General features: G+C 41.0%; 2 protein-coding genes across 5 annotated transcripts in view; one reads left to right on the top strand and one right to left on the bottom strand.

Annotated features, from left to right (window-relative positions):
• ralgps2 (Ral GEF with PH domain and SH3 binding motif 2) overlaps nucleotides 1-14456 on the top strand; it is a 146409-nt gene that overhangs the window by 80161 nt on the left and 51792 nt on the right. The window lies entirely within an intron of this gene.
• The window catches only part of angptl1a (angiopoietin-like 1a), a 47479-nt gene that overhangs the window by 10583 nt on the left and 22440 nt on the right, over nucleotides 1-14456 (bottom strand). The gene's annotated exons all lie outside the window — the stretch shown is intronic.

Raw genomic sequence — 14456 nt, 5'->3', positions numbered from 1 at the left:
CTTTCTTCTTGCCACTCTTCCATAAAGGCCAGATTTGTGCAATATACGACTTATTGTTGTCCTATGGACAGAGACTCCCACCTCAGCTGTAGATCTGTGCAGTTCATCCAGAGTGATCATGGGCCTCTTGGCTGCATCTCTGATCAGTCTTCTCCTTGTATGAGCTGAAAGTTTAGAGGGACGGCCAGGTCTTGGTAGATTTGCAGTGGTCTGATACTCCTTCCATTTCAATATTATCGCTTGCACAGTGCTCCTTGGGATGTTTAAAGCTTGGGAAATCTTTTTGTATCCAAATCCGGCTTTAAACTTCTTCACAACAGTATCTCGGACCTGCCTGGTTCTTCATGATGCTCTCTGCGCTTTTAACGGACCTCTGAGACTATCACAGTGCAGGTGCATTTATACGGAGACTTGATTACACACAGGTGGATTGTATTTATCATTAGTCATTTAGGTCAACATTGGATCATTCAGAGATCCTCACTGAACTTCTGGAGAGAGTTTGCTGCACTGAAAGTAAAGGGGCTGAATAATTTTGCACGCCCAATTTTTCAGTTTTTGATTTGTTAAAAAAGTTTGAAATATCCAATAAATGTCGTTCCACTTCATGATTGTGTCCCACTTGTTGTTGATTCTTCACAAAAAAATACAGTTTTATATCTTTATGTTTGATGCCTGAAATGTGGCAAAAGGTCGCAAAGTTCAAGGGGCCGAATACTTTCGCAAGGCACTGTATTTTCCCCTAACCCTAGCACCCCTCCCCTAATTAGAGTAAACTAATGAAAAACAACACTTAGGCTTCTACTTCCAGCTTATACATACTATATACATTTTACGAACACAGTATATTATACATTAGTTATCGTGTTATTTTTAGTCCACTTCACTTCACACTTCAGCGCCACTCAACCCCTCCCATCTATCTCCGAACATCTATTTGCCAAATATTTTTCAACTGCTGTGGTGTTTCACAACAGTTCTGAACCTTTCTATTCTCATAATTTCTAAAGATTGTAAATGAAAGATACATGTTTTTGCTAAGATTATATTATTGTTCGATTTGACTATGACTTTTCAAATCACAGAGCAGTACTATTTGCACAGTTGGCTCCAAGTAAATGTTGTAATTCTACAGCCATTCCTGAACCTGTGACCAAAAACAAGCTACCAAATCAAATAATCTTGTGGTTTTCTTCGCAGCAAAATCTGCAGAGCTGGGATGGTTTTATCATATAAAAAAAAATATATAAATATAAATCCCTGTCTTAGGTCAGTTAGGATCACCATTTTATTTTAAGAATATGAAATGTCAGAATAATAGAGTGATTTATTTAAGCTTTTATTTCTTTAATCACATTTCCAGTGGGTCAGAAGTTTACATACACTCAATTAGTATTTGGTAGCGTTGCCTTTAAATTGTATAACTTGGGTCAAACGTGTCGGGTAGCCTTCCACAAGCTTCCCACAATAAGTTGGGTGAATTTTGGCCCATTCCTCCTGACAGAGCTGGTGTAACTGAGTCAGGTGTGTAGGCCTCCTTGCTCACATGCTTTTTCAGTTCTGCCCACACATTTTCTATGGGATTGAGGTCAGGGCTTTGTGATGGCCACTCCAATACCTTGACTTTGTTGTCCTTAAACCATTTTGCCACATCTTTGGAAGTATGCTTGGGGCCATTGTCCATTTGGAAGACCTATTTGCGACCAAGCTTTAACTTCCTGACTGATGTCTTGATGTTGCTTCAATGTATCCACATATTCCTCACCTCATCATGCCATCTATTTTGTGAAGTGCACCAGTCCCTCCTGCAGAAAAGCACCCCCACAACATGCTGCCACCACAGTGCTTCACAGTTGGGATGGTGTTCTTCGGCTTGCAAGCTTCCCCCTTTTTCCTCCAAACATAATGATGGCCAAACAGTTCTATTTTTGTTTCATCGGACCAGAGGACATTTCTCCAGAAAGTACGATCTTTGTCCCCATGTGCAGTTGCAAACCGTAGTCTGGCTTTTTTTATGGCGGTTTCGGAGCAGTGGCTTCTTCCTTGCTGAGCTTCCTTTCAGGTTGTCGATATAGGACTCAATTTACTGTGGATATAGATACTTTTGTACCTGTTTCCACCAGCATCTTAACAAGGTCCTTTGCTGTTGTTCTGGGATTGATTTGCACTTTTCACACCAAAGTACGTTCATCTCTAGGAGACAACGCGTCTACTCCTGAGCGGTATGACTGCTGCTTTGTCCCATGGTGTTTGTCCTTGCGTACTATTGTTTGTACAGATGAACGTGGTACCGTCAGGTATTTGGAAATTGCTCCCAAGGTTGAACCAGACATGTTGAGGTCTACAATTCTTTATTTTTTTTTAGGTCTTGGCTGATTTCTTTGGATTTTCCCATGATGTCAAGAAAAGCACTGAGTTTGAAGGTAGGCCTTGAAATGCATCCACAGGTACACCTCCAATTGACTCAAATGATGTCAATTAGCATTTTAGAAGCTTCTAAAGCCATGACATCATTTTCTGGAATTTTACAACCTGTTTAAAGGCACTTAGTGTATGAACTTCTGACCCACTGGAATTGCGATTATAAGTTAAAGAATCTGTCTGTAAACAGTTGTTGAAAATATTACTTGTCATGCACAAAGTAGATGTCCTAACTGACTTGCCAAAACTAGTTTGTTACAAGAAATTTGTGGAGCTGTTGAAACACTTAGGTTGGAGTCATTTAAAACTTGTTTATGTAAACTTCTGACTTCAATTGTACATATAAAGGGGGAAAAACGGTATGTGAACATAATTATAGTGACCAGTGTTCAATGACTATGTACGTAGGGCAAAGCAGTCTCTAATGTTCAAGGCAGGGTATTGGGCGGAGGGTGTTTTAACTGTGTAATGGCTTGGAGATGGAAGCTGTTTATCAGTCTCTCGGTCCCAACTTTGTTGCACCTGTACGGTCTCCTTCTAGATGGTAGCTGCAGTACAGCGCCCTTAACCACTGCGCCACCCGGGAGGCTTATAAGTGAAAAAATCTATAAACAGTTGTTGGAACAATGACTTGTGTCATCCACAAAGTGGATGTCGTAAACAACTTGCCAAAACTATAGTTTGTTAACCTCTTAACTTCTTTGCGCTACCCATCCCGTTAGCGGGATCATTTTAGTCAGCAACCGCTGAATAGCATAGCGCAACAGTCAATTAATATTACTAAAAAATATTAATATTCATGAAATCACAAGTGCAATATTGCAGAACACAGTTTAGCCTTTTGTTAATCCACCTGTCTCAGATTTTGAAATGATGCTTTACGAAAGCAATCCAAGCGTTTGTGTAAGTTTATCGATAGCATAACATCATGTACACTTAGCATCAGGAAGCTTGGTCACGAAATCAGAAAAGCAATCAAATTAATCGTTCACCTTTGATCTTCGGATGTTTTCAGTCACAAGACTCCCAGTTACACAAATGTTCCTTTTGTTCCGTAAAGATTATTTTTATACCCAAAAATACTGATGTTTGTTTGTCGCGTTATGTTCAGAAATCCAGAGGAAAGAGCGGTCACGACAACGCAGACGTATATTCCAAATAATATCCATAATTTCCACAGAAACATGTCTCACGTTTTTTATAATCAATCATGTCTTTTTTTAAATACACTGCTCAAAAAAATAAAGGGAACACTAAAATAACACATCCTAGATCTGAATGAATGAAATATTCATATTAAATACTTTTTTCTTTACATAGTTGAATGTGCTGACAACAATCACACAAAAATTATCAATGGAAATCAAATTTATCAACCCATGGAGGTCTGGATTTGGACTCTAAATTAAAGTGGAAAACCACACTACAGGCTGATCCAACTTTGATGTAATGTCCTTTTAAAACAAGTCTAAATGAGGCTCAGTAGTGTGTGTGGCCTCCACGTGCCTGTATGACCTCCGTACAACGCCTGGGCATGCTCCTGATGAGGTGGCGGATGGTCTCCTGAGGGATCTCCTCCCAGACCTGGACTAAAGCATCTGCCAACTCCTGGACAGTTTGTGGTGCAACGTGGCGTTGGTGGATGGAGCGAGACATGATGTGCTCAATTGGATTCAGGTCTGGGGAACGGGCGGGCCAGTCCATAGCATCAATTCCTTCCTCTTGCAGGAACTGCTGACACACTCCAGCCACATGAGGTCTAGCATTGTCTTGCATTAGGAGGAACCCAGGGCCAACCGCACCAGCATATGGTCTCACAAGGGGTCTGAGGATCTCACAAGGGGTCTGAGGATCTCATCTTGGTACCTAATGGCAGTCAGGCTTCCTCTAGCGAGCACATGGAGGGCTGTGCGGCCCCCCAAAGAAATGCCACCCCACACCATGACTGACCCACCGCCAAACCGGTCATGCTGGAGGATGTTGCAGGCAGCAGAACGTTCTCCACGGCGTCTCCAGACGGTCACGTCTGTCACGTGCTCAGTGTGAACCTGCTTTCATCTGTGAAGAGCACAGGGCGCCCGTGGCAAATTTGCCAATCTTGGTGTTCTCTGGCAAATGCCAAATGTCCTGCACGGTGTTGAGCTGTAAGCACAACCCCCACCTGTGGACGTCGGGCCCTCATACCACCCTCATGGAGGCTGTTTCTGACCATTTGAGCAGACACATGCACATTTGTGGCCTGCTGGAGGTCATTTTGCAGGGCTCTGGCAGTGCTCCTCCTCCTCCTTGCACAAAGGCGGAGGTAGCGGTCCTGCTGCTGGGTTGTTGGCCTCCTCCACGTCTCCTGATGTACTGGCCTGTCTCCTGGTAGCACCTCCATGTTCTGGACACTACGCTGACAGACACAGCAAACCAACTTGCCACATCTCGCATTGATGTGCCATCCTGGATGAGCTGCACTACCTGAGCCACTTGTGTGGGTTGTGGACTCCGTCTCATGCTACCACTAGAGTGAAAGCACCGCCAGCATTCAAAAGTGACCAAAACATCAGCCAGGAAGCATAGGAACTGAGAAGTGGTCTGGTCCCCACCTGCAGAACCACTCCTTTATTGGGGGTTTGACTTGGAGTTACATTGTGTTGTTTAAGTGTTCCCTTTATTTTTTTGAGTAGTGTATATAATCGATAATATATCAACCGAGTGTGTAGGTTTTTCAATAACAGCGAGAGGAACAATGGCAGCTTTCTCAGTTGAGCAAAAACGGACTCTGAGAGCCTGCACCTATTCACTTACGCTTTGATCCTTCACGCTAATTTTTCAAAATAAAAGCCTGAAACTATGTCTAAAGACTGACATCTTGAGGAAGCGATAGGAAAAGGATCTGGTTGATATCCCTTTAAATGGAGCGAAGGCAGGCTATGGAACATGGTGCTTTCATTATAGAAGCCACTTCCTGATTGGATTTTCCTCAGGCTTTCACGTGCAATATCAGTTCTGTTATACTCACAGACAATATTTTTACAGTTTTGGAAACTTTAGTATTTTCTATCCTAATCTGACAATTTATATGCATATTCTAGTTCCTGGGGCTGAGAAATAGGCCGTTTCAAATGGGCACGTTTTTTTTTGTTGCCAAAAACGAAAATACTGCCCCCTACACGCAAAAGGTTAAACTTCTCTAGGGTCAGAATTTTGGATGAAAAGCTTGCCCAAATAAAATTAATCACTAACCTTTGATCTTCATCAGATGACACTCATAGGACATCATGTTACACAATACATGTATGTTTTGTTTGATAATGTGCATATTTATAGCCACAAATCTCAGTTTACATTGGCTCGTTATGTGCAGTAATGTTTTGATTCCAAAACATCCGGCGATTTTGCAGAAATGTTCATAATAAACATTGATAAAAGATACAGCTTTATTCACAGAATTAAAGATGGACTTCTCCTTAATCCAACTGCTGTGTCAGATTTCAAATCTGAGAACGGCGCTCAGAACCCAAAACAGCCAGAGGAATATCCGCCATTTTGGAGTCAACAAAGTTAGAAATAAAACCATAAATATTCACTTACCTTTGATCTTCATCAGAAGGCATCCCAGGAATCCCAGTTTTACAATAAATTACTGATTTATTCCATAAAGTCCATAATTTATGTCCAAATAGCCACTTGTTGTTAGCGTGTTCAGCCCAGTAATCCATCTTCATGAGGCGCAGGCACTTCGTCCAGACAAAAACTCAAAGTTCCGTTACAGTCCTTTAGAAACATGTCAAACGATGTATGGAATCAGTCTTTAGGATGTTTTTAACATAAAACATCAATAAAACATCAATGTTCCAACCGGAGAATTCCTTTGTCTGTAGAAAAGCACTGGCACTGAATCCTCATTCAAGTTTCTAAAGACGGTTGACATCTAGTGGAAGCCGCAGGAAGTGCAACTTTATCCATATCTCAACGTGTATTCGGTAGGCCAAGCTTTGAAAAACTACAAACCTCAATGTCCCACTTCCTGGTTGGATTTTTCCTCAGGTTTTCGCCTGCCATATGAGTTCTGTTATACTCAGACATCATTCAAACTGTTTTAGAAACTTCAGTGTTCTCTATCCAATACTACTACTGCTGCTGCTGCTGTTGCCGCGGCGGCGGCCGCCGGGTGTGTGTGTATATATGTGTGTGTGTATATATATGTATATATGTGTATATATGTGTATATATATGTACACATATATATATGTATGTATGTATATATGTATATAATGTATGTGTATATGTATATAATATATGTATATATATAATATATGTATATTATATATATAATATATGTATATATATAATATATGTGTGTGTGTGTATATCTATATATATATATATATCTATATCAGCAAAAAAAGTAACTTCCCTTTTCCAGGACCCTGTCTTTCGAAGATAATTTGTAAAAATCCAAATAATTTCACAGATCTTCATTGTATAGGGTTTAAACACTGTTTCCCGTGCTTGTTCAATAAACAATTAACATGGAATTGTGGAACGGTCATTAAGACACTAACAGCTTACAGACGGTAGGAAATTAAGGTCACAGTTATGAAAACTTAGAACACTAAAGAGGATGTTCTACTGACTCTGGAAAAATACCAAAAGAAAGATGCCCAGCTTCCCTGCTCATCTGCGTGAACGTACCATGGGCATGCTGTAAGGAGGCATGAGGACTGCAGATGTGGCCAGTGCAATAAATTGCAATATCCGTTCTGTGAGACGCCTAAGACAGGACAGACAAGTGGACAGGACAGACATCTGATCGTCCTCGCAGTGGCAGACCACGTGTAACAACACCTGCACAGTATCGGTACATCCGAACATTACAACTTCGGGACAGGTACAGGATGGCAACAACTGCCCGAGGTACCATAAGAACGCACAATCTCTCCATCAGTGCTCAGACTGTCCGCAATAGGCTGAGAGTGGCTTGACTGAGGGATTGTAGGCCTGTTGTAAAGCAGGTTGTCACCAGACATCACAGACAACGTCATCACATATGGGCACAAACTCACCGTCGCTGGATCACGCAGACTGGCAAAAAGTGCTCTTCACTGACGAGTCGTGGTTTTGTCTCACCAGGAGTGATGGTCGGATTTGCGTTTATCGTCGAAGGAATGGAGCGTTACACCGAGGCCTGTACTCTGGAGCGGGATCGATTTGGATGGGAGGGTCCGTCATGGTCTGGGGGCAGTGTGTCACAGCATCATCGGACTGAGCTTGTTGTCATTGCAGGCAATCTGAACGCTGTGCGTTACAGGGAAGATGTCCTCCTCCCTCATGTGGTACCCATCCCGCAGGCTCATCCTGACATGACCCTCCAGCATGACAATGCCACCAGTCATACTGTTCATTCTGTGCATGATTTCCTGCAAGACAGGACTGTCAGTGTTCTGCCATGGCCAGTGAAGAGCCCGGATCTCAATCCCATTGAGCACGTCTGGGACCTGTTGGATCGGAGGGTGAGGGCTAGGGCCATTACCCCCAGAAATGTCCGGGAACTTGCAGGTGCCTTGGTGGACGAGTGGGGTAACATCTCACAGCAAGAAATGGCAAATCTGGTGCAGTCCATTAACTTAATATAATACATAAATAAAATCTAATTAGTCTCAAATAAATAATGAAACATGCTCAATTTGGTTTAAATAATGCAACAACACAGTGTTTGAGTAGAAAGTAAATGTGCAATATGTGCCATGTAAAAAGCTAATGTTTAAGTTCCTTGCTGAGAACCTATGAAAGCTGGTTGTTCAATATTCCGACTTATTCAATATTCCCAGTTAAGAAGATTTAGATTGGAATTATGACACAGGACTATTTCTCTCTATACCATTTGTATTTCATATACCTTTGACTATTGGATGTTCTAATAGGCACTTTAGTATTGCCAGCCTAATCTCAGGTGTTGATAGGCTTGAAGTCATCAACAGCGCTGTGCTTCAATCATTGCTTTGAGCTGCTGGCAAACGCAGGTAAGTTTGAATGAATGCTTACTAGCCTGACGCTGTCTTCCACCGCTCAGACTGCTCTGTCAAATATCAAATCATAGACTTAATTATAATATAATAAACACAGAAATATGAGCCTTTGGTCATTAATATGATCAAATCCGGAAACTAATTTAGAAAACAAAACGTTTATTCTTTCAGTGAAATACGGAACCGTTCCGTATTTTATTGAACGGGTGGCAACCCTAAGTCTAAATATTGCTGTTACATTGCACAACCTTATGTCATAATTATGTGAAATTCTGGGAAATTAGTTTGCTACGAGCCAGGTGGCTCAAACTGTTGCAAATACCCTGACTCTGTGTGCAATGGACGCAGGAGAGTTGACACAATTTCCCTAGTTAATATTGCCTCTGTCCAGTGTCTGTTCTTTTGCCCATGTTTTATCTTTCTTGGCCAGTCTGAGAGATGGCTTTTTCTTTGCTACTCTGCCTAGAAGGACAGCATGCTGGAGTCGCCTTCACTGTTGATGTTGAGACTGGTGTTTTGCGGGAACCATTTAATGTAGCTGCCAGTTGAGGACTTGTGAGGCGTCTGTTTCTCAAACTAGACATTCTAATGTACTTGTCCTCTTGCTCAGTTGTGCACCGGGGCCTCCCACTCTTTCTATTCTGGTTAGAGCCAGTTTGCGCTGTTCTGTGAAGGGAGTAGTACACAGCGTTGTACGAGATTTTCAGTTTCTTGGCAATTTCTCGCATGGAATATCCTTCATTTCTCAGAACAAGAATAGACTGACGAGTTTCAGAAGAAAGTTCTTTGTTTCTGGCCATTTTGAGCCTGTAATCAAACCCACAAATGCTGATGCTCCAGATACTCAACTCGTCTAAAGAAGGCTTTATTGCTTTTTAATCAGAACAACAGTTTTCACCTGTGCTAACATAATTGTAAAAGGATTTTCTAATCAATTAGCCTTTTTAAAATGATAAATTTGGATTAGCTAACACAACATGCCATTGGATAACAGGAGTGATGGTTGCTGATAATGGGCCTCTGTACGCCTATGTAGATATTCCATTAACAATCAGCCGTTTCCAGCTACGATAGTCATTTACAAAGTTAATTGTGTCTACACTGTAATTCTGATCAATTTGATGTTATTTTAATGGACTTTTTTTTTTTTGCTTTACTTTAAAAAATAAGGACATTTCTAAGTGACCCCAAACTTTTGAACATGTTGATAGTGGACAATTTTGTTTTACTCCTCTTGACAATTTTAATACTTCCTGAGAAATATTCATTATTTACCATTTTACACCTAGGATTACTATAAATAACTAACGCATTGTGTAAGAGATTCTCCAAAACTGAAATATTACAAAGAAGGTTTTGTCGGCGTTTAAAAATCCATAGTGTAGACTTCCAACAACTACCCTGACAGACAAATAAACATGGTGTAGGTGAGGCACTTTCAGGGGGCCACATTCCATTATGTCTGAAAATGGTCATCAATAAAGGCTACCGATAGATGGCCTACTGTAATTTCATATTATGAGGCAAAAATTAGTAGGCTACCTGGTACTCGCAAGACTGTCCCAAAGATACCTCTGTATCCCGGTGACATCAGTGCCATGAATAGGATAGAATATTCTGCATGCAACAGACCAAAGACTGAACACACACTTGCATCATTAGCGAAGAGACCGAGCAGGCAGGCCTGCCCACTGGGGAGAGAGAGGTTGGGGTAATCTGCATCTCGCAATTTCTTGCCTTGCAAATTAACCGACGTTTCCTGAAGTTCACCTCTTCCTCTCTGGTTTTATTTGAATTACACAAATGTCCATTTTATAGCCTATCGACTATAACAAAGAAAATGTTTTGCGATAAATGCACTGTGATTTTAAGGGTGGGGTCATGAAACAATGTTTTTCGGTTAGGGGTTTTTCTTAATGTTAAGTATCCCAACTTTGTTGAAACATTTTAACGCTTTAATGTTCACAGCCCTACCTATTGACCTGGCACAGTAGTTGTGGCCCTACAGTACTCCCAGCTGAAGGGTTTATATAAGGCAGACGCCAGCTGGCCCACAGCAGGCCTGAGAGTGGCCGATTTAGAGACGGGTAGTGGCAGTTTGACCTCGAGATTAGTCTGACTTTCCTCGCCATTACACTTTACCCAAAGACCGACCAGAGATTCTTCTTTCCTCCATAATCAAATGCTCCATTTGTCTTCTCAGTTTCACCTCACTATTTCCCCAGGACATGGCCCTAGCTCATTATTCCAGTGAGTGACAGTTGCAGTAAGTTCATTGTCAGCCATCTGTTTGTTTAAACCCGCTCTGCGGTCTTCAAACCACCATGGTCAAATCTCCAGTCATAATAAAATGCTCTTTCCCTATCTTTCAGAGGTATTTCCAAGATGTATTATCACCCTGCAAATTGGTTTCATGCTGAAAATGATCTTGCTCACATGGGAGATGTGTTTTTGTGGGCACTAGTCAGGAGAGAGTTGAGTCGGGTCTCTCAGCTTTCTGCAACTGATTACGGCTTCTGACTGTAATCTAGGCCTGTAATCTAGGATTTGAATAGGTATAGTGTACAGTGCATAGTCCCAACCCTTTGCCCAGTCTTCACATTTTGCTTCCTTAAAATTCTTTCTAAAAAGGGATTACATTGCATTTTTCCTCTACACAACCTACTCAGCATTTTCAAAGTAAAAGAAAGAGGAAATTAGTTTTTTTTAAACAATTGTGGAAAAGTACCCAATTGTCCTACTTGATTAAAAGTAAAGATACTTTTATTCGAGTCATTTTCTATTAGTGAGTCACCCAGTAAAATAGTACTTGAGTAAAAGTCAAAGTATTTCACATTCCTTATATTAAGCAAAGCAGACGGCATGATTTTCTTGTTTAAAAATGTTATGGATATCCAGGGACACACCAACACTGACATCATTTACAAACAAAGTGTTTGTTTAGTGAGTCCGCCAGATCAGAGGGAGTAGGGATGAATAGGGACGTTCTCTTGATTAGTGCGTGTAGTTGACCATTTTCCTGTCCTAAGCTTTCTAAATGTAACATACTTTTGATTGAGGGAAAATGTATGGTGTAAAAAGTACATTATTTTCATTAGGAATGTAGGAATGTAGTTGAGTAAAAGATCTAAAAAGTACAAATACTTTAAAGTATTTTTACTTTACACCACTGTAAAAACATTAATATATTTCTTAATTGCTTATGTCTTCACACCCAGAGTTAATTTTTAGTAGAATTACCTTTGGCAGGCTTTTAGAGCTGTGAATCTTTTTGAATAATAATATACCAAGTTTTCACAACTCTTAGTTTGTTTCTGTTCAAATTGCTCAAGCTCAGTAAATTTGGTTGGGAATCATTGATGGACAGTAATATTCAAACTTTGGCTCTGATTTGAGACGAGACCACTCAGGAACATTCAGCACCTCTTGGAAAGCCATTCTGGCATTCAAATGTGTGTAATTGTTTCGATGAAAAATAAAACTCCCAGGGTTAGGTTTTCAGAAGTCTGAGGGCTTTTCCTTTTCCTTTTTACATGTGCTTTACTCCTTTCATATGGATTTTTACAAACTCCCCAGTCCCTACCCATAACATGATGCTGCCAACACAATACTTGAAAATTCTGAGGGTTTCACTCTGTGTTGTATTGGTTTTTAATTTAGGCCAAAAAGTTAATCAAATCATATCAAACTGTATTCGTCACATGCGCCAAATACAACAGGTGTAGTAGACCTTACCGTGACATGTTTACTTACAAGCCCTTAACTTTATTTATTGAACTGCATTGTTGGTCAAGAAAATGTTTACTAAATAAACTACAGTAAAAAAACAAATAAGTAACACAATAACGAGGCTATATACAGGGGGTACCGGTTTGTCAAGGTCATTGGTACATGTAGGTAGGGGTAAAGTGACTATGCATAGATAATAAACAGTGAGTAGCAGCAGTGTAAAAACAAATGGGTGGGTGTCAATGTAAATTGTTGGGTGGCCATTTGATTAATAGTTCAGCAGTCTTATGACTTGGAGATAGAAGCTGTTAAGGAGCCTTTTGGTCCAAGACTTGGCACTCCTGTACCGCTTGCCGTGCGGTAGCAGAGGGAACAGTCTATGACGTGGGTGACTGGAGTCTTTTTACAATTTTTTGGGTCCTTCCTCTGATACTGGCTGATATAGAGGTCCTGGGTGGCAGGGAGCTCGGCCCCAGTCATGGAGTGGGCCACACGCACTGCCCTCTGTAGCGCCTTGCAGTCAGATGCCAAGCAGTTGCCATACCAAGTGGTGATGTAGCCAGTCAAGATGCTCTCGATGCTGCTGTAGAACTTTAGGAGATTCTTAGGGCCAATGCCATATCTTTTCAGCCACCTGAGGGGGAAGAGTCATTGTTGTGCCCTCTTCACAACTGTGTTGGTGTGTTTGGACAATGATAGGTCCTTAGTAATGTGGACACCGAGGAACTTAAATCTATCAACCCGCTCCACTACAGCCCCGTCGATGTGAATGGGGGAGTGCTCAGCTCTCCTTTTCCTGTAGTCTACGATCAGCTCTTTTGTCTTGCTGATGTTGAGGGAGAGGTGGTTGTCCTGCACCACCGCCGGGTCTCTTTATCGATAGCCTAGCATAGCATTATGCCTTGCTAGCAGCAGGCAACCTTGTCACAAATCAGAAAAGCAATCAAATTAAATAGTTTACCTTTGAGCTTCGGATGTTTTCACTCACGAGACTCCCAGGTAGATGGCCAAAGTTCATTTTTTTTCCCAAAATATTATTTTTATAGGTGAAATTGCTCCGTTTGTTCTTCACATTTGGCTGAGAAATCGCCTGGAAATTGCAGTCATGAAAAGGGCGAAAAATATTCCAAATTAGCTCCATAATATCGACAGAAACATGGCAAACGTTGTTTAGAATCCATCCTCAAGGTGTTTTTCTAATATCTATTCGATAATATATCCGTCGGGACAATTCGTTTCTCAGTAGGACCGATTGGAGTAATGGCTACCTCCTGTATTTTACGCGAGATTCACCCTGGGAGCCATCATGTGACCACTTACGCAATGTAGCCACCTACGGCTATTCTTCAACATAAATGCGTAAAACTACGTCACAATGTTGTAGACACCTTGGGGAATACGTAGAAAGCGTAAGCTCATTGATAGGACATTCACAGCTCAATAGGGACTCATTGGAACGCAGCGCTTTCAAAATATGGGGCACTTCCGGATTGGATTTTTCTCAGGCTTTCGCCTGCAACGTCAGTTCTGTTATACTCACAGACAATGTCTTTACAGTTTTGGAAACGTTAGTGTTTTCTATCCAAAGCTGTCAATTATATGCATATTCTAGCATCTTTTCCTGACAAAATAACCCGTTTTAAAACGGGAACGTTTTTCCCCCAAAAATGAAAATACTGCCCCTAGAGTCGCAACAGGTTATTAAGATGCTTCCACCAAGTATTAACACCGGAGTGTGAAGACATATATGCAAACAATACATGCTTATTTCTTAGTATTTTGGAAAATGTTCTGTCATTTTGGTTTCGCTTTGAAAATTTAGGTTGTGTAGATCAAGATGCAACTTTTTTTTGTATCCCGTTATAGATTACATTTTAAACATAAATGAAAAGACTATGCAAGGGTTGTGTGGACTTTTACTAGCGACTGTATTTTATATATATATATATATATATATATATATATATATATATATATATTTCACTTATTGGCCTTTTTATGTTCTGTTTTCAGTGGTGTGGGTGTCTGGTCAGGGATTAACTGCAGGTAGAGCTGTCTTTATCCCCACTGTATGTCTGCCTGGTCTCAGAAAAGGCTTCCTTAAGCTGGCCCGTACGCCAGAATATGCTTGCATCATCCAGCCAGAGGTCAGGTTATAGCCTGGCTCTGACCAGCCAGCTGTGTGAATGTGTTGCGTGTTTGCCACTGAGTGCCTGCTCAGTGTTACACTATTCTTTATCTCAGTTTGTATATCTGCCAATCCTCACAAAGGCCCATTTAAGCCAGCAC

Source organism: Oncorhynchus kisutch, linkage group LG13, assembly GCF_002021735.2.
Source record: "Oncorhynchus kisutch isolate 150728-3 linkage group LG13, Okis_V2, whole genome shotgun sequence".
NCBI classification, from domain to species: domain Eukaryota; kingdom Metazoa; phylum Chordata; class Actinopteri; order Salmoniformes; family Salmonidae; genus Oncorhynchus; species Oncorhynchus kisutch.
This window is presented reverse-complemented; position numbering and strand designations above follow the sequence as displayed.